Source organism: Anomalospiza imberbis, chromosome 21 (assembly GCF_031753505.1).
Source record: "Anomalospiza imberbis isolate Cuckoo-Finch-1a 21T00152 chromosome 21, ASM3175350v1, whole genome shotgun sequence".
Classification (NCBI taxonomy): Eukaryota; Metazoa; Chordata; class Aves; order Passeriformes; family Viduidae; genus Anomalospiza; species Anomalospiza imberbis.
The window spans coordinates 2,382,219-2,400,437 of NC_089701.1; the positions used below are offsets into that span (position 1 = coordinate 2,382,219).

Consider the following 18,219-nt stretch of genomic DNA (forward strand, 5'->3'; position numbering starts at 1 on the left):
TCTCTGCAGCAGGGAATAAACAAGGATTAGAATTCACCCGTTCATAACAGGGAAACCCTGCAGCTAGAGGTGGAGTCAGGCAGTGCCGGAACATCCAGCCTAAGTTGCTTGACGAATGCTAACTATGACTTCCAGCTTATTTATCTAATTTGGGTTGATTTTTAAAGATTGAGTTATCTAACCAGACACAAAAAGAGAGCCTGAAAATTTCCCGTGTTGGTGAAAACTCTCCCTGCCGCCGTAATTCAATCTACATGTCTGAATATTACTGACTTTTCTCAATCACATTTGTATTGAGAAATCAGGACCTCGTTTTCTCAAAATGGTGTTAAGAGCCTGGAAAACGGGGTTCCACAGCAAACGAGCCTCTCCAAAGCTGCAAGTGATGCACAGCTTGCAAGTATTTTAGTCGTTTACAATATTTATCAGGCTCTATTTCTGCCAATCAATCCATAAGAAGAGCAGAAGAGCCAGTACCTATAAAGCAATCCGCTCGATTTCAGCACGGCCCGCTTTCCCTGTGAGAAAGGGGCAGCTCTGAACTGATACAACCAGTTTGCAACACACACAAAAAACACATGCAGGAGGGATGAAGCCAGTGGCAAAATCCTCAATGGCTTCAGCCGGGCCAGGATTACCTCCAGGAACGTGCTGATGCTTGGAGAAACACCAGGGAGATGCCAAGGCTGGAAAAGGAGACTCAGGGAAGATCTTAATGCTCTCCACAGCTCCTGACAGGAGGGAGCAGCCAGGGCTGGGCAGGCTCTGCTCCCAGGGAACAGGTAGAGAGGGAACAGCCTCCAGCTGTGCCAGGGGAGGGGCAGCTTGGACATCAGCAGGAATTTCTCCATGGAAAGGGTGGCCAGGCACTGCCCAGGGAGTGCCCATCCCTGGAGGTGTCCAAGGAAAGCCTGGACGTGGCACTCAGTGCTCTGGGCTGGGGACAAGGTTGGGGTGGGTCACAGGTTGGACTCGATGATCCCAGAGGTTTTTTCCAGCCTCGGTGATCCTGTGAAGGCTGCGTGGGGCAGGACCACCCATCCCACCCCCAGTGTCCAACCTCCCAGCACCCCTGCAGTGCCCCCATCCAGGGTGGACTGACTGGTCCCAGTGATCCAGAGGCTGACTCTGGTGGCCCTGGACGCCTGGGGAGTCTGTCCCTGTGGAATCTACCCCAGGCCTGTTCCTTGGAAGTGCTGCTGGTGCTGAGCATCCCCACCCCACGGAACACGAGGCACCAAACAGCTGAGAATACCAGGGGCTGTAATCGCCATCAGGGCGGATTTGAAACAACAATCCAAGCACAAAAACCCTCCCTGACCATCCCTGAACCCACGAGGTACCACGCACTCCCCCCAGCCCCAGCCCTGCTTTTAAAATTCAGCCTTTATCAGCTTGAGTTGAGCAAATCCAGTCAAAAGGCAGAAACGGATTGTGCTAGTAAGCAGAAAAACTGTTACATCTTCTGAATGTAATTTTGCCAAAAGCCTCTGCACAATTTTTTTTGTCACGCTTTGCATTATGAAGGAAATTTCTTTTTAGAAGAACAGGAGAATGATTTGCATAATATTCTTTGCAAGTTAATATCAGCCTCTGATAATGATCTCTGCATAATGCAAAAACGTTTGAGAAGACTGTTACAACACTAAGTAATCATATTTTAAATTATGTTTCCCTTTATAGAAAGGTGTTGCAAAAACACACAGACATGAAATCTGTCTGTTGAAGTCCCAAGAACCACCTGACCATCTTCCCACTATTCTACTGTTACAGATTGCAACACTGCCTTTCAAAATCTTACAAAACAAATTACGCCGCAACAGTCTGGCTTCACAGAAGGCAGAGCTTTTTCCTGTGCTGCTGCTCCAGCACATTACATTTCACAAGAGCCTCTGATGTGCTGCACGGGTTAAGCAAGGGCCCAGAAATGAAGCTGTAACAGCACCAGACGTGGCCATTTAGGCAGATTGTCCCATCTCACACTGCCAGCAGGCGCAGCTGGCAGCACCAGGGCATGCCCTGCCTGCCACCAGGTGCAGGGGACACTGGTTTACCTGGGTGATTCCTGCTTTGGCCCGGCTGCCTCACAGATGGAGCACTGGCAATTCGGCCTGTGACAACCCCCCGGGGCCAGGTGTCCCTCCCAGCAGGCAGGGATCTCCCCAAAATCTCTGCGAGGGACGAGGTGCTGGGTGCAGCCACGAGATCTCCGCTCTCGCCACTGCTCGTGGCTAATTAGGGCAGGAACTAGAGAGAAGAGCAGAGGTCCAGGAGGAAGCCATTTGTACAGCTCTGCTGGGCAGCATCCTGTCAGATGAGGGAGATTTCCCTCAGCCCATCTCCAAAGGGGATGTGGGTGGGAAGCTAATGCACTTGGATATTAAATACTTCATATGTCACTACGACTTAACAGCCACAGGCAAGTGGTTAAAACCTGAGCTAACCTTCCCTGAGCTACAAGGAACAGAGGGAGGTTCCTGGGACAGGAGGAGGTGGGACCAGGAGTGGGACAAGGAGCAAAGAGACACTTTGGGACCAAAGAGACAATTTGGGGTGAAGCACGGAGCAGGATCCACGGGGTGGGCTGTGCTCCCAAGGGCAGTGCCAACACCAGAGTGTGTCCCAGAGAGCCACTGTGCCCACGGCAGCCTCAGGAGCACAGTGGGCAGCACGTACAGCGCAGTGCCACCCACGCCTGTGACACACACAACAGGCCATCATTCAGCCTGCATGGTGGGTGGTTCTTGTCCCACCTACAAAGTGAAGACTAACATTCAAATACCAGATCTGAGCAGCCAAGGCAAGGAGAAAAGAGCCTCTGGGATGTCAGTCTGAGCTCGCTGAGGCAGCTCAAGCACTGCCCTGGCTATGAAACCATCCCAGACTCATGAGGTCATTCCTTGGTAACTTGGAGGGTTTGTCCAACTACATCCAGTGATAGGCAGGGGAACAATCCTTAACACCCCATCCCATCTCCCCTTTTCATACCTTTTGAAACAAGTTCCAAGCGGTTCCTTGCTACACCTCATCCCAGGCTTCCTCAAATGAGTTTGCAAGCACTGTGAGGTTGGGTTTTTCTTCAAAAACTGCCAGCAGATCTCTCCCTTTTTCCCCCAAACTGACATATCCGTCCATACCGGTGGGTGGTACCACCAAGACACAACTCCTAAGCTCCCAACCCACCTCCTGTCACCTGGACAGCCATCACCTGGAGGGAAAACTTCTCCCAGCAAACACCGCAGCCGCTGGCACGTGCGCCGGGGCGGGCACCAGGGTGTGGGAACCGCCTGCACCAAATATTTCCATTGCTAATGCTGCACCCTGGGTCTTGGACAACATTCCTGAGGCACACAGGAGAGGTCAGGAGCAGGCTGCAGGGCGGGGAGTGGACACCAAAGCACCCAAACAGCACAAATCCCTCAGGCACAGCCAGGGGAGGCTGCAGGAGCATGGCTCCCCTGGGGCTGGCACTGGGCATCACTTGTGATGCTTCATGAATGCATTGCAACTGAACTGCACCGACAGCGCTTCCAGGATTTTGGGGGAAAAACCACTTGGGAGGTGCGGAAAAGAACCAAGGAATCATGACTGTCACTCTACAGAACCTTACAGAAGAGTGGTAAAAGGCACTGGAGTATTTTTGTTTAAAATCATTTGCAACACTTTCACTGTGGACATCACCAAGGCAGCGCCGGAGTTCTCCATGTTTTGATGATGGCCAAGAAAAAAAAAAATAAGCTCAATGCTCTGCCCAGCTGTGCTGGGGTGACAGCCTGGACCAGACACACACAGGCTGCAGGTTCTCTTGGTTTCTCCACCCCCTCCAAGCTGTGCTGCCCTCCTGTTCCCCTGCAAAGAGTTAAGTCCTCCCTCCTCCATCATTTCTCCTGCCAAATGCAGATTAGTCAGCAACTACTGCAGGATACACCTCTCCTAAGGCACTCATGAACAAAGCAACTGCCAGTTTGGGATCCTAAAGGGAAGGTAAATGAGGAAACTTCCTAAACTTGATTGCAAAAATATTCATGAAGGTACCCCGTGGCTCAGGTACCTCCAGCTGCTCTGCTGAAGCTCCCACTGGCTCCCAAGGGAATGCAGAGGTGTGATGGACATTAAATCAGTGCTGCAAGCCTGGAATTAGAATCCACCAGTGGATCTGAACACCACCCAGAGCCAAACCCCCAGTCTGGCGACACAGTCCCAGCCCTCAGTGCCTGACCCCAGAGCAAACCTTGGGATGGAGGCTCCCACTGCCCAACCAGAGCACTGCAAGTACCCTGGGCTCCATCTACATTTTTACAGTCGCACAAAGAAACCAAACGCCCAGCAGTCATCTCAAAGGCCAGTTATTAGATCACTTGAAATGAGCTGAAATGAAATTCCCACAGGTTTTATTGGACTACTGAGATATTGATTCTGGTGTGCCTCTCACTCAGCCTGCAGCACAGAAATTCACCCTGCTGGAAATCCCACCTGTGTGCTGGCCCAGAAAATTCACTGGCAATGTCCAGGGCTGCTTTTCCTTGCTCCCTCTTCCTGGGCCTAGAACTTTCCCTTCCCCTAAGGATATTTAGCTTGACTGGCACAGATGCTGCAGGTTTCACCCAAAGGCACAAACCACCCCCCGGGGCCAGAACACACCTCCAGTTCACCTGACCAGCTGAGCTGGGGCAAGGATGGGTCCCACTCTGGCAAGGCCCCCCCCCACCCCTGCCACTATTTCACAATCTTGGATCCCCATCCCCGATTCTCTCAGGTTATAAATTCACGCGATGCCTCGACAACAAAACAACACCACTATAAATTATTCTTTTTTTTTTTTTTTTTAACCCACATAAAAAGGGAGCAAAACAATTAAACCCCAGGCTCTGCTGCGTGTGCAGAGGCACTCCAGAGCTCCAAGGAAGCACTTCCCCAGCCCAGGCTGCCCTGTGATGCGGTGCCAGCGGCACGCTCTGTGCTTCATGCCTCACTGCCCACGGCATGAACCCAGCCCTGGGCACTGCCAGCCCAGTGTTCTCCTGCTCTGCCCAGCCCTGCAGATGTTTCAGCTCCACTGGGCTCCCTGGCCAGCCCACCAGCAGCCATCCCTCCTCTCCTGCCCGCCTCGGAAGGCCGTGAGCGGCTGGGAGGCGGCAGCTCTGCGGCTTGCATGGGTCTGTTCAGCTTTTTGCTTTTGGAAGAAAATATCTAAATAAAAATTCATGCTTGCAGCATAAACACAAGCTGGGCTGGTACTCCACTCCTCCCTCGGTGGGATGTGCTCATCCCTTGACTTGCAGCTCAGCCAGCCCTGAGGTGCATCACTGCCTGGACAGCAGCACAACCACCCTCCCAAAAACCCCAAACCCCATCCCCATGCTGGCAAGGACAATGCTCATCCCTAAAGGACCTGCCCTTCCCAACTTATCCAACAGGCCACAGGAGGTGCAAGGCTCTTGGGCAGCACAGGCAAAGCTCTGGAGGAGTCCAGGAGTGTGTAAGGCTGGGACTGAGCAGCACAGAGTGTTCTGGATGGGCTGGAGCCTTGGCGAGGCTGGAGTGGCTGAGCACAGCCCATGGCCCTGATGCAGCCATGGCACGGATCCTGGGAGCTGTGTGGTGAGTCAAGAAGCCCTGATGTTGGACTCACTACACAGCCTGAGAATTAGTCAATCCTCCTCTTTCCCCTGGGGAGGGGGGCTGGTCCCAATTCAAATATTGGGTAAGCTGAAAAAGAGCCTCCTAAAAAAAAACCAACAAACCCAAACAGATAAAGTGAAGAAATAGTATTTTGGAGGAACTGGGGAAAGCTGAAGCAATAATGACAAATGATTCCTTGTTGTTCTCCCATTCCCTTCCTCCCAGGGCCTTAAAAAGGCTTCTCACCATCCCACTCCAGCCCTGCTCACGTTACACTGGGATCAACCAAAGCAGAGTGTGGTGCTTGTGTCCTGCCCAAGGTCACCGTGACAGCCAGAGCCCAGGAGGAGCCCAGCCTGGAGCTTCTGGAGCTTCCCAGGGCTTGTCCAGCCCCTGACCTGGCATTCCCACATTCCCAGGCATGGCCTGGGCAGAACACACGACCTGGGGAGTGATGGAGCAACGGGGCTGGGTTTTGTCGGGTTCATTTCCATGGACACCACGCAGAAAGCCAAGGCAACCTTCCCAACTTGCCCTTTTTTCCAAGGCTTTTCTCTCTCCCTCCTTCTCTTCCCCCCAGTTCTTAAAATCCAATTATAGCACGACTCTCTCAGCAGGGGTCAGTGTGGAATAAGAATCGCCCGAGTTAATGGACATGAGACCAAGAAAGATTAATGCCTAAATGGTTTCAAAAGTTGTATGATGCCGATTTCATTAACATTTTAATTGTAATGTATCTTTTTAATCTTCTTTCACACTAATGGTTTTTATATGCTTCAAAAAAAAAAAAAGAAAAAAAGAAAAAAACTGCTGACAACAAAAATATCAACATACCAAAATTAACAGATGGAACTGAGTGCTGTAATGGGAACTGAATGAAATGCAGAAAACCATGTTAATGATGCATTAAGAGTAGAAACTGTGCTCACACAAGAGTCAAAAATTCAGCCCTACACTTGCATGCCCTGACTTTGAACAGGGGCACCTTTCCCCAGGTGCTCTGCACAACCCCACGTTGTGTCTTTCAGGGAAAAAAAAAAAAAAACCCCAACCTGTCAAGTTACTTATGCTTAAATCTACATTTCATAATGACTTAGAAGTTTTATGGAAAAAAAAAAAAAAACATAAAGCAACGACTCCAGCAGCTTTATCAAATGCACAGGTTTATCCAAAAAAGAAAAGCTGGCAATTAATCTAATTTAACCAGGGTGAGAGAGAGGAGCAGCAGGTTCAGGGGAGGAGGTTGCTGCTGCTGTCCATCCCATTCTCCCTGGAATGGCACCGCTGCGGTTGTCACCACTCCCTGGGCTCAGGCACCTCAAGCAAAGCAAAATTCCCAGACAGGAAAGATGCTGTTGCAACTGCCGTGCAAAATTTTATTTTACTTAATTAGAAGACAATTAAATTTAAGCAATAATGTTTCATTAAGCATGGGCATGTATTGATGATGTTAGCATGGATAAATGGAGGCACAGAAGGAGCAGATAATTGAGGAACAGACAGAAGAAGTTTTAAACAACTTTGGTTTGTAAAATGAGTGAGAGATATGGTTCTGTCACCTGCCCTGAGGCCAAGCTGCAGCTGCAAGGGTGATGCAAAAACCACAAAGTTTTCCTTCCCTGTCCATGAGAACTTCTTAGAAGGCAGAAGATCCGGTCAGAGGGATTCAAAGCCTCCTTATGCCCATTAGGAAATCATAATCCCTAAGTTTGCCATGAGGATGTGATTCCAGCCACAAGAGAATGACCAAAATGCTCATTATCCTATTCAGGTTTAGGCCTTTAAGGTTGCTGCAGCTGGTAAGGTGCTGAGGGAGGTTTCTAGTGAAGGGGCACCTATGGAGAGAGGTTATTCCTACTTGTGGGAATTTCATCCCATAGGATCTCAGCCAGGAGGGGTCTGTACACCCCCAGGGCAGCCAGGCTCATACATCCCACTGGAAGTCTCCCAGCAAGCCCCATCTGCCTCTTCCCTGGGAAATCAAATCCTTTTATCCACTTTCAAATGGGTAAATCCTCACTCCCCATCTCCTTTGGGCACCTTGCCATTGCCTTCTGCATGGCACACCACGAAACACCAACCCTTCACTGACGTCTCACAGTTAAACCTCTGTGGAGCACAATCCCATAAAGCTCAGGAGGGCCAAAACATGACCACCCCTTTGCCCTGCCACCACTGCCCAGCCTCTGCTGCAACCTCCCTGCAAGCACTGATGTTCTCTCCTGTCTCCCTAATGCTTCCTATAATCCAAGCGTAAATGTTTGTCCTATGACAGGGAGAACTGGCATGTAAAACATGTCCCCCCACACAAAATGTATATATATATATATCCCAGGCTGCCATATGCTTCCCGGTGGATACCACGGCAGGAACACTCTGTGGAGCGCAGCCAGGACCCTTCTCCACCTCCACCTCAGCCCCACTGAAGCCCAAGCTCCTGGCACAGGCTGTGCTGCTGAAATCCTGCCCCTAAACACCCTACACCTGGCTGCTGTCCCCCAGTCCATACATCCCTGATCATCCAGAGGAGCCCTGATCGCTGCAGGGGGGAAAAGAGGGATTCTCTCCTGCTGCTTTCATGAATGATGGACAGATCCTGACCATGGCTTTGTGGGGATGGCACCGGGGAGGTGAAGGGTTTAATCTCATCCCAGTGACTATATATGGTCACCCTGATGGAGCCACCTCCCTCTGCTCACGCTCTGCTGCCCTTGGCTCCTGGCACTGGGCTCCGCAGCAAACTGGCAGGGCCTGGGCACGGCGCCGGCGCGCCAGAAGTCAGCAGACTCCCCACGTTCCTGTGCTCTCTCTCCCCCTTTCCCAATTTTTTTCTGGCTTTTGAAAATCATTTATGAGTTAAAAACCAGAGAGAATGTGCAAATACTCAAGAAAAAAAAAAAAAAACCTAAAACATTTTAAGAGCGCTTTATAGAGAATTGTTGCACAGGGAAAAAAAAAAAAAGGCTGTCAAGTTGCTTATGCTTAAATGTACATTTCATAATCTTAGATGTTTTAGGAAAAAAATAATATCAATCTTTTGGTGAAAAGTGTATCAATTTACTCAGCCCACACAGGCTGGTTTGTTAGTGCAGGGTAGTTTGTGGCTGCAATTCCTGCCCCCCACCATCCACCCACCTAGGGGGAAAAAACGCACTGAAATACTTGTCTTCATAGGAAATGCAACACCAAAAAATGTACTTGTCACGCAAAATCCTGCGAAAAGTCTGCCGTGAGGACCTCTGAAAAGCCTGAGGCTGCGAGCAGCCCCGGGAACACACACAGCACAAAACCTGTGCCAAGGGCTATTTATCTTCATTTTATCCCATTGAGCCAGGAGCTTTCAGGGGGTCTTGGTCCCAGTACCAGAGAACTGCTCTCCTCACCACTGTCCCAACAGCACCAGCATCCCCCATCCCTCCTGTCCAGCCCAGCCTGGATCCGTGGGATCCTTCACAGGGCTGAACCTCCCAGCAGGGAGAAGGAGGAAGCTCCACACGCTGCTTCCATCCCCTGTCCCAGCAGTCTGATTTTTATTACCTCCGTCCCCATTTAGGAGTAACCACATGACAAACCCGAGCGCAATCCTGCCCGGGGAGCTCGCCTGGGATTGCCTCTCCCTCCCCGGGAACATGGCATTTCAGCAAGTTTTCCCTTCACAGCAGAATTTGTGGCTACAAAGAATGTAATATTTAATTTTTTTTTTTTTCAGATCCCTGTTCTGCCTCCAAACATTTGCTTAAAAACAAGTTGAACTTAAAAAAAACCCCAAAAACCCCAACAAAAAATAAACCACTAATGAATCACAGTTCCTAGCAAATGAGCAATTGCAGTTGACACAATGAATTATGCCTGAAGCAAGCTGGGAAACATATTTTGCAAATGATCTCATCCACAGGCAAACCTGGCATGACACTTGATTTGCTAAAAAAGACACAAAGCCTGTCAAAATTCCTGTCACTCCGCAAATAAAGTCAGGTAGAGAAAACCAACAGCCTCACCCTCTTTTAAGCACGCTTCACCTATTTCTCAACTGTTCTACAGGCTTGATTTAATAAAATAAAAAAACCCCACACGCCCTCCTGTAGGTGTGCCCATCCCAGTGGGTGCTGAGGGCCATCGGATCCGCTGCCACTTCCCTGGATGAGGAGTAAATGGGCTGGGAAGCTGATCTTTGGATGCCAAACACAGGCTCAGCTCGATTTGAAGCCTAATTGCAGCAAGATACGATGCTCGATGCTCGCTCTGGCCATTAGGTATGGCAGGGAACTCACAATTCCCTTTAATTTCCTCCAGCTGCATGCCTGGGTTTTATTTCTTTCATTACATTCAAGTAAACTCAAAGGTTAGAAAAGGGGGGGGGGGGGGGAAAGCCACTCAAGTGCAGCCCCCCCTGCTCCTCAGCATCCCTGGAGCTGTCTCACAGCAGTTCCCTTTGGCCCAGCACATCCCACCCTATTTCCCCACCTGAAAACTGCTGGCTCAGAAAACCTGGAAAAACTCAAAGCCACGGCTGAACCCTCCTTCTAACCCCATTTTGTCAGGCTCGAGTATTTTTAAACACAGAGCAAAGCAGGAGCCGAGTCCCAGCACTCTTTCCCGGGTCGTTCCATGGTGTTTGTCCCCAATCCATGCCACCCCAGTGCTGATCCCATCCTTGCCCACCCCACAGCCCTCCAGGAGGCCGGGCAGGGACCACGGGCTGTGCAACAAGACAGCCTGAAATAAATATTTCCACTGCAATATTTCCACTGAGCTGGGCTGTGTCCCCAGCCAGGAAAGCACAGTCTGGAGGTTTCTCCCAAGCTTGTGGGAAAAACCCATCTCCAGGTGGATCAGGCTCTGGCAGGAGCTCTGTTGGTGCTCCTTCCCTGGTCAGCAATGCTGCAAAGTGGCCTCGCTCCTCCTGACACCTCCAGCTGGGATCTGAGCCAAAGCCCAGTCCAGAGGGACTCACCTGGATGCTCCAGCCAGGCTCAAGTTCAAGGAGAAGGGATTTTACTTTTCTGGACTTACAAGCAGTGAGGATGCTCCGCGTCCCCCCCGAGCATGGGGATGCTGCCCTGTCACTGGCACCAGCCAGCAGGAGCCAAAATCTGCCTCCAATTCCAGCAGGCTCCCTCAGGAAAGCACAGTCATGGCTGGGGGAGCTAAAAGGCTTTTATATTGCCAGAGGGCTCCAAAAATATCACTTCCAAAGTGATCCAGCATCAACGCACGCATCCCGGCTAATGGCACCCATCTCTCAGAACAAAGGGGGGCTCTGGGAAAAGCTTGGGGAGCCCTGGACAAGGTTTTGGGAGCACAGAAACAGCCACAGGCCAACCAGCACACAAACCACATCTCTGGCCCCCGTGGGACCCCTGCTCCTGCCCTGATGCCTGGCTTTACTCCGCTCTCTGTAATTCCAGCCGCCTTGGGAAGTTTTTTTTTGACAAATTTTAAATTTCAGAAATCCATCCCCACCCTCCTCTGTCCCAATACGACAGCTTTTAACCGGTGAAGCCTTAATTAAAAGGCCTCTGAAGGAGGAAAAACCCCAAAACACAGCAGTTACAGCCACAGAAGGGCATTTACACTCAGGAGGGAGAGGATGAGACCCCCAATTTTTTTTATACTTGCCACTTACTTCAAATCCAAGCATTTATCACCTCCATCATCCTCACCTTGGGGTCACAGCCTTACTGTCCTCAGCTGGGCAAGCCACAGCAAGTCAGCTCCTAAGGAACAGCTCAGCTTTGCTCTTTTTAGTTAAAAGCTTTCAGAATTTCAGAGCAGGCTGTGAATCTGGCAGGAAATTTGGGGGGAGGCGTGCTGGGATGCTGCACTTTGGAGCAGCCCCGCTTCTCCCAAGGACCCCAGTGGCAGTGTCCCCACGGAGCAGCAGCAGCAGCAGCAATCATCCCGGCTTGTTTACCGATCCCAGCTTCTCCTGCTGTTTAATATTTCAGCTGGAGAAGGTGAGCCGGCACGCCAGCCCCTCAATTACGCAGGGCGAGAGGCAAACACTTGGCAGGCAGCGAGCACATCAAGCTGCCCACAAGGCTCGCAAATGCCTCCGGAAAGGAGGAGGGGGGAGAGAGGGGGGAAGAAAAAAAAAAAAAAAAAAAAAAAAGGGAATATTCAAATTAATGAGCCGGCGGGTAATGGAGACTTGGCTGGAAGTGATCCTGCACTTCGCCGTCGGCCGGGCCGGCGGAGCAGCACGCGATGTAACGCTGGCGTTGGGTTTTCCTAGGGCAGGGAAGATGTTTGCAGAAGTCCTTGAGCGCTGGAACTACAGCCGGCTGCGGCGGGCAGGGGAGCGCTCCCCCAGCCCAGCCCAGCCCAGCCCAGCTCCCGTCGCCACTTTCTGCACCACCGGAGCGGCTCCAGCCCCCCGCGACAGAGGGGTCCCCGCTGGGATGGGGGCGCACCCCGCCCGTCCAAGGGGACCCCCCGTGAGCCCCCGCCGCCCCACGGCTCGCAGGTCCATCCCCAAACCCCAGTTTGGGGGTTCGGCCGGCTTTTGGATTTCAATCTCTCCCGTTTCGCAGCGTTTCCCTCCCCGCGGAGCCAAAGTCCGAGCCTGCGCCCGCGTTTATCCCTCACCCGCGGCCCCCAGCCCGCAGCCCCCCGAGCGGGAGCTCCGCTCACCCCAATCCCCGCATTGCCGCAGGACCGCCAGGAACCCCCCGAGCCCCCAAACGCCGCTTCCCACGGGGGTACCGGGGGGGCTCCGGTCCGGCCCTGCCCTTCCCCTCGCCGCACACCGGCACCCCCGGGACCCCCGGGGCTGCGGGTGAAGGGAGCGATGTGCGTGTGCCCCCAGCCCAGCCCAGCCCGGCCCGGCCCGGCCCGGGGGCCGTGCGGGCTCGGCGCTGCCCCGGGCGCTGCCGGGGCCGGTCCCGGGGCCGGGCCGGGGGTCGGGGCCGGGCCGGGGTCCCGGGGCTGCGCTCACCTGCGGGGCGCCGGCCCCCGAGGCTGCCCTGGGCCTGACGCGGCGGGGCCGGGCGGCGGCAGGAAGTGATTCCAGCCGCTCCTCACATGGACTTTCCCTGACCTCGCCCAGCAGCGCCGGCAGCCGCCGCACAGACCGGCCCGGCGGGACCGGCACCGGCAGCGGCTCCGCGCCAGGGCCGCCCGCGGGGCGGGGGCGGCCGGGGGGCGGCACCGGCCCGGGGGGAGCCGCGGGAGGAGCCGCGGGGGGCGGGACCGGCCGCGGACACCCCGAACCCCCCGGGCCCGCTGCCCCCGGCCCCGGGCCGCGGGAGGGGCGGGCACGGCCCGGAGCGGGGCGGGAACCGCGGGGCTGGGGCTGCTGCCTTCGGCTCGGAATGGGCTCTGCGGTTGATTGTATTTCATTTATTTTATTGTATTTCATTTGCTTTTATTTTATTTTATTTGCTTTTATTTTATTTTATTTTATTCTACTTTAATATTATTTTATTATCTTCTATTCTACTTTAATATTATTTTATTCTATTCTATTTTCTTTTAATATTATTTTATTTTATTTTATTTTATTTTATTATTTTATTTTCTTTTATTTTATTTTATGATTTTGTTTTATTTATTTTATTCTATTAGCTTTTAATAGTATTTTATTCTATTTTCTTTTAATATTATTTTATTTTATTATGCTATTTATTTTATTCTAATATTATTTTATTCTATGTTAATATTATTTTATTTTATTTATTTTATTCTATTCTATTTTAATATTATTTTATTCTATTCTATTTTCTTTTAATTTTATTTTTTAAATTTAATTTAATTTAATTTAATTTATTTTATTATTTTATTATTTTATTTATTTTATTATTTTATTTATTTTTTATTTTATTTATTTTATGATTTTATTTTTTCATTTTATTCTATTTTAATAATATTTTATTCTATTATCTTTTAATATTATTTATTTTCTCTTATCTTTTATTTTTTAAATGTTCTGGTTTATTTTTATTTTATTTTTTGCCTATTTTATTTGATTTTTATTTTAGTCTATTTAATTTTTATTTTATTTTATTATCGTTTAATATTTCATCTCATTTTAGTCTTTCTTTTATTTTATATTATTACTTTTTTGCTGTTTGTATTTTTAATTTTCTTTTGCTCTTTCAGTTTTTTCATTCCATTTATTTTGTCTGGTTATATTTTATGTAACTTTATTTTCCTCTCTAATTAATTTCATTATTTCCTTCCTAATTTCCTTTTCATTTCTTTTTTTTACCTGAAAATTTATTTTTTTTTTGCCTTTTATTTTTCACTTCACTGAATATATTTTTCATTTCATCTCATTCCTGTTACTTATTTATGCTTGCCTTTATTTTCTTCATTATTTCATTATATAATGAGCTTCCATTCCCAGGAAAACCCACTGGAGTTTTGGTATTTAGCCCAGCCCAGATGTGATGCCACAGGGAGATGCCCTGTGCTGACCCACAGCTCCAGGGCTGCCCCTTTTCCGTACCCTCCTCCTGCAGAAAAGCCTTTAAAGCACCCCAAAAAGCAGAGTAATCTGAGGTGGGACTACTCGAGCCTTGTGGGCACATTTCCCTTCCAAATTTCATCCTACAGCCTAAAAAATTTAAAAAGTCCTTTTGCTTTGTTGCCTCCCTAAGCCCAAAATGTTAAAATCAGCAAATTTGCGTGATGAAAGGGTGCAGCGTTGGCCCCACGTCTGCTAAAGGAATTTCAAAGGAGTAACAAAAAACCTCTTTAAAGCAGGAGCCTCTTGCTGTCTGCTTTGCATGCGAGATTATGTCAGAACTTCTTTGGATCTGGAAGTTTCTCTCCTCTCACACTCACCAACATTCATCATTTCGAGGCTGCCTTAAAATCTGCAGCAAGATATCCCCATATTTTAAAAATCAGCATTGAATGCCTAGAACTGCTCAAGGCTGAGGAATTTCATTAGCACTTGACACTTTAAAAAACAGTGTCAGGTCAGGACAAACACATTTGCTTTTCTGCTCAAGATAAATTCGGGGGCTTTTTTTAGAAATGATGCATGAGAAATATGTCCCCAGCCGCGTTCTGAGGCAGAGCAGTCCTAGAACTCTTCCAGTGTGAGATCCCAGCTCCTCTTCCTGGCTTTTCGTTGAAGCATCTCCACATCAGTTCACCTGGAAGGAGTGATAGGAAAAGGGGGAACGGCTTCCAGCTGAGAGAGAGCAGGGCTAGGTGGGATTTTGGGAAGAAATCCTTGCCTGTGAGGGTGGGGATGCCCAGAGAAGCTGTGGCTGCCCCTGGATCCCTGGAAGTGTCCCAGGCCAGGCTGGACAGGGCTTGGAGCCACCTGGCATAGGGAGAGGTGAAATATGAGAAATATCTCCTGCAAGAACTTCCCTGGCCCAGGAGATGCCCCAAACCGCCTCCCGGGGCTACAGCACTGCTCCAGGGGGACCAACACCTCTGTGGGGTGACCAGCACCATCCCCCTGTCCCTCCCTGAGCACCACAGCCACGTCAGCATGTCCCTGTGTCACAGAGGACGTGGGGACACGGCTCAGGGAACTCGTGTGGCCCCAAGGTGCTTCACTGAGTGGCTCCGTGCCCTGGCTCAGCGCAGGGATTTGGGGCTCGGAAGCCCCCAGCACCTCCCTGAAAATCCAGCCACATTCCAGCTGCAGAGCTGGAAAACTCCTGCTCCTCCTCCAGTGCTCCAAGAGGAGAGGAAACCCGAGCTCTGTGACTCGCCCAGGGCCTCCCCAGCTTTGAGAGACAGCAGAGCCTGTTAATGCTCCAGTCCAGGAGCATCCTGCCTCCCTTCAGCCATGGACATTTTAAAAATGCTCTGTGATGGAGAAAGAAACATTTCTTAAGTACCATTTGATGTCTCGGAATGGCTCCGGGGCTAGAGAAAACATGTTTATTTACTACTCTGCTGATTTTAATGCGAAAGATTGGTTCAGTGAGTAGAGGAAACAAACCAGGCAACATTTTCCATAATGTCTGCAAAGTGTTCTTGGGCTGCGGAAATATTTTCTTTCTCTCTCTCTCGCCTGCGTTTTTTTTCAATCTAGCATTTCAAATTGAAGAATGGCTTGAGGGCTGAAGAAATCACTTGATAAAATACCCAACATTTACATTCTTGCAGGAGAACAGCTAACTTTTTTATTTTTTTCCCATCTGAACAGTGGTTTAGTGAAGCAGAAGAAACAATCCTGCAGCATCCCACGTCCCTTTAACCCTTTCTGGCTGCAGCTCTTCAGCTGAACTCTCGCTGTTCACTGCAAAGCTTTAGGCATTTTGTTCCTTCTCCAAATTCTGGGCTCTAAGGCCACTGAAGGTGGCTAAAATACACTTTGCAGCTTGATTTCCAGGTGTACTTTTGGATGTCTGGGTGAGGGAGCTAGCCTGGCTGGGGACCAGCCCATGGCAAATCATAAATCTCTGCACCAATCTCTGATTTATTTTGTGCAGGGACGTGACTTTCCAGCAAACTTTGGAAAGCAAAAAGGTCTTTCTAATCTTCCTGCCCCCAGAGATGCTGGGGTGGGAATGCCCCTGGACTGATGGTGGTGGTGGGGATCACCCTGTGCACCCACGGGGCTGGAAGGGGTGCTGGAAGACCTGCAAAAATTCAGGAGTCTGCCAGGAAACCACTTATCCTGCAGCAGTCCTTCAGAGGACTTCGCAAAGCACGTCAACTGTCGCATTAGGAAGAATTTTTGTAGTTTGCTTTGTAGGTAGAATAAGTTTTATCCCCCCAGCCCAAGGCGTGACCAATTTTTGTGCTGGGCTGTGAACTACAAGGCCTTGTGGAAGGTGGAGAGAATCTCCAGAAGCCTTCCCTGTGATGGCCCACTTAGCCACCACTGCAGCACAATTGATATTCATGGAGGGAGGAGAGGACACCCGGCTCTGTTACAGCCCAGCAAAGTTCACTGGGATTAGCATAACACCGAGAATGGTGGCAAACAACAGGGCAAAATGCATCAGAGCCCCTCGTTTCTGTGCTCTACTTATTCATGCCAGAGGGATCTGCCTTCTCCTCGCCCAGTGAACTTTGCCAGGTGATGAGTTCTGCTTGTTGTGCTCCCTCCTGCAGGAATAGAGGCAATCCTCAAAACCAAAGACAGCACCGTGGGTGAGGGGACAGCCGGTTCCTTGGGGATTTGTGGCAACCAGCAGGGCAGAGGCTCTGGCCATGGAGAGCAGTGACTCTCCAGGTGCACCCCTGTCAGCCGCAGGGCTGAAGGCAGCTCTTACACCGCCTCTCCTCCTGGAAAATGGAGACTGAGAGGTTTGGTGGCCATGCTGGGACTTCTGCTGGCCCTGCCTCCTGTGTTGTGGTGTCTCCATCTCCTCCCGTTCCAGGATTCCTCTCTGCTCCCATCAGGGAGCCTGGCTGGGGTGCATTTCACTGGGAAAGCTCTCACCCTGCTGCAGTGAATCTCTCCTGGGTCACGGGGGGTCTCATTCCAGCCCAGCAATGTTTTCATGTCAGCCCCCAGAGCTCCCCCGGGAGGCTCGGGGCTCAGAATTGGCATTTTGATGGCGTTTGAGCTCTCTGAACCTGGCCGTGACCCTGCGAGGTCTCTGCCACGCAGCCCTCTCGTGACAAGAGCCATGGCCACTGCAGCTGGACAGCGGACAGTGGACATCCCCCACAGCCTCCAGTGCCATACATGGGAGGAGGGATGAGGTGCTAACACCACATTTTGGGACAAGCCCCTGAAATCTTTGCTCAGCCAAAGCCACAGCACCCGGGGGGATAATTCCTTACCCGAGACAGCCTTTTGTTTGTTGTCTTTGGTGGCTGTTCAGCTCTGTCATTTTTTCTCAGTGGGGTTTTCTCCTTCCCAGCTCTGAAAGGGGTGTGATGGCTCCAGCCCTCCCAGCCCTCCATCCACTCCAGCTCCTGTGATGTCAGCCAGGAGAGGGAAGCTCTGCTGGCAGGCTCTGCCACCTCACTGCTCTGGGCAGGGCTTTCTCACATCAGCACGGTGGGGTCACTCGTGGGGTGATGGGATGGAATCAGATGTTCATGGAATCCCAGAATGGTGTGGAAGGGACCTTAAAGACCATCCCAATCCAAGGCGGTGACACCCTCCATCATCCCAGGCTGCTCCAAGCCCTTTCCAGCCTGGCGTTGGACACTTCCAGGGATGGGTGAAGTTAAAGTTGTTGTCTTTGATGAATAACATAAATAAATCTCTGAGTTCTTCACATGAAGCCTCTACAGAAGGCTCAAGCACCGCCCTGTGCCACGCAGCTGACACGGTGCAGATGTGGATTATTGTGACTCCGGCCAGGCTTATTTGATTTACATTAAAATGATTAGGAATAAGTTAAAACAAACAGAAATGAGATGTCTCCAAGGCAGCTGCATTGTCCTGACTAAACTGGCACAAGGCTGTGTGTAAAAAGGCTTTACTTGTTAGTAAATAGAGAAATCCTTCAGATCCTGCCGGGAGAATTGCTCCAGAAGTGCGAGGCACCGCTTGTTTCCAGCTGGGTCCCCCGAGGTGAGAGCAGGACAACATCAGAAAATCATGTATCATTGGCCTGTATCAGTAATTATTTATTATATAATGGTGGGTGCCTGGGCAAACGGGAGAAGACAAAGCCCAGCCCTGGGAGGCATTTTCTGGCTGTGTTAATTCGTGGCAGG

At 50.4% G+C, this 18,219-nt stretch overlaps 2 protein-coding genes across 2 annotated transcripts in view; one reads left to right on the plus strand and one right to left on the minus strand.

The window, feature by feature from the left end:
* KCNT1 (potassium sodium-activated channel subfamily T member 1) overlaps window positions 1-12,462 on the plus strand; it is a 212,913-nt gene extending 200,451 nt beyond the window's left edge. Inside the window, exon 33 of the mRNA XM_068211027.1 lies at window positions 12,441-12,462. The gene's annotated coding sequence lies outside the window, so the exon portion shown is untranslated. The remainder of the gene's footprint in view (window positions 1-12,440) is intronic.
* The window catches only part of NACC2 (NACC family member 2), a 50,774-nt gene extending 38,023 nt beyond the window's left edge, over window positions 1-12,751 (minus strand). Inside the window, exon 1 of the mRNA XM_068211040.1 lies at window positions 12,560-12,751. The gene's annotated coding sequence lies outside the window, so the exon portion shown is untranslated. The remainder of the gene's footprint in view (window positions 1-12,559) is intronic.
* Between the last annotated feature and the right edge of the window lie 5,468 nt (window positions 12,752-18,219).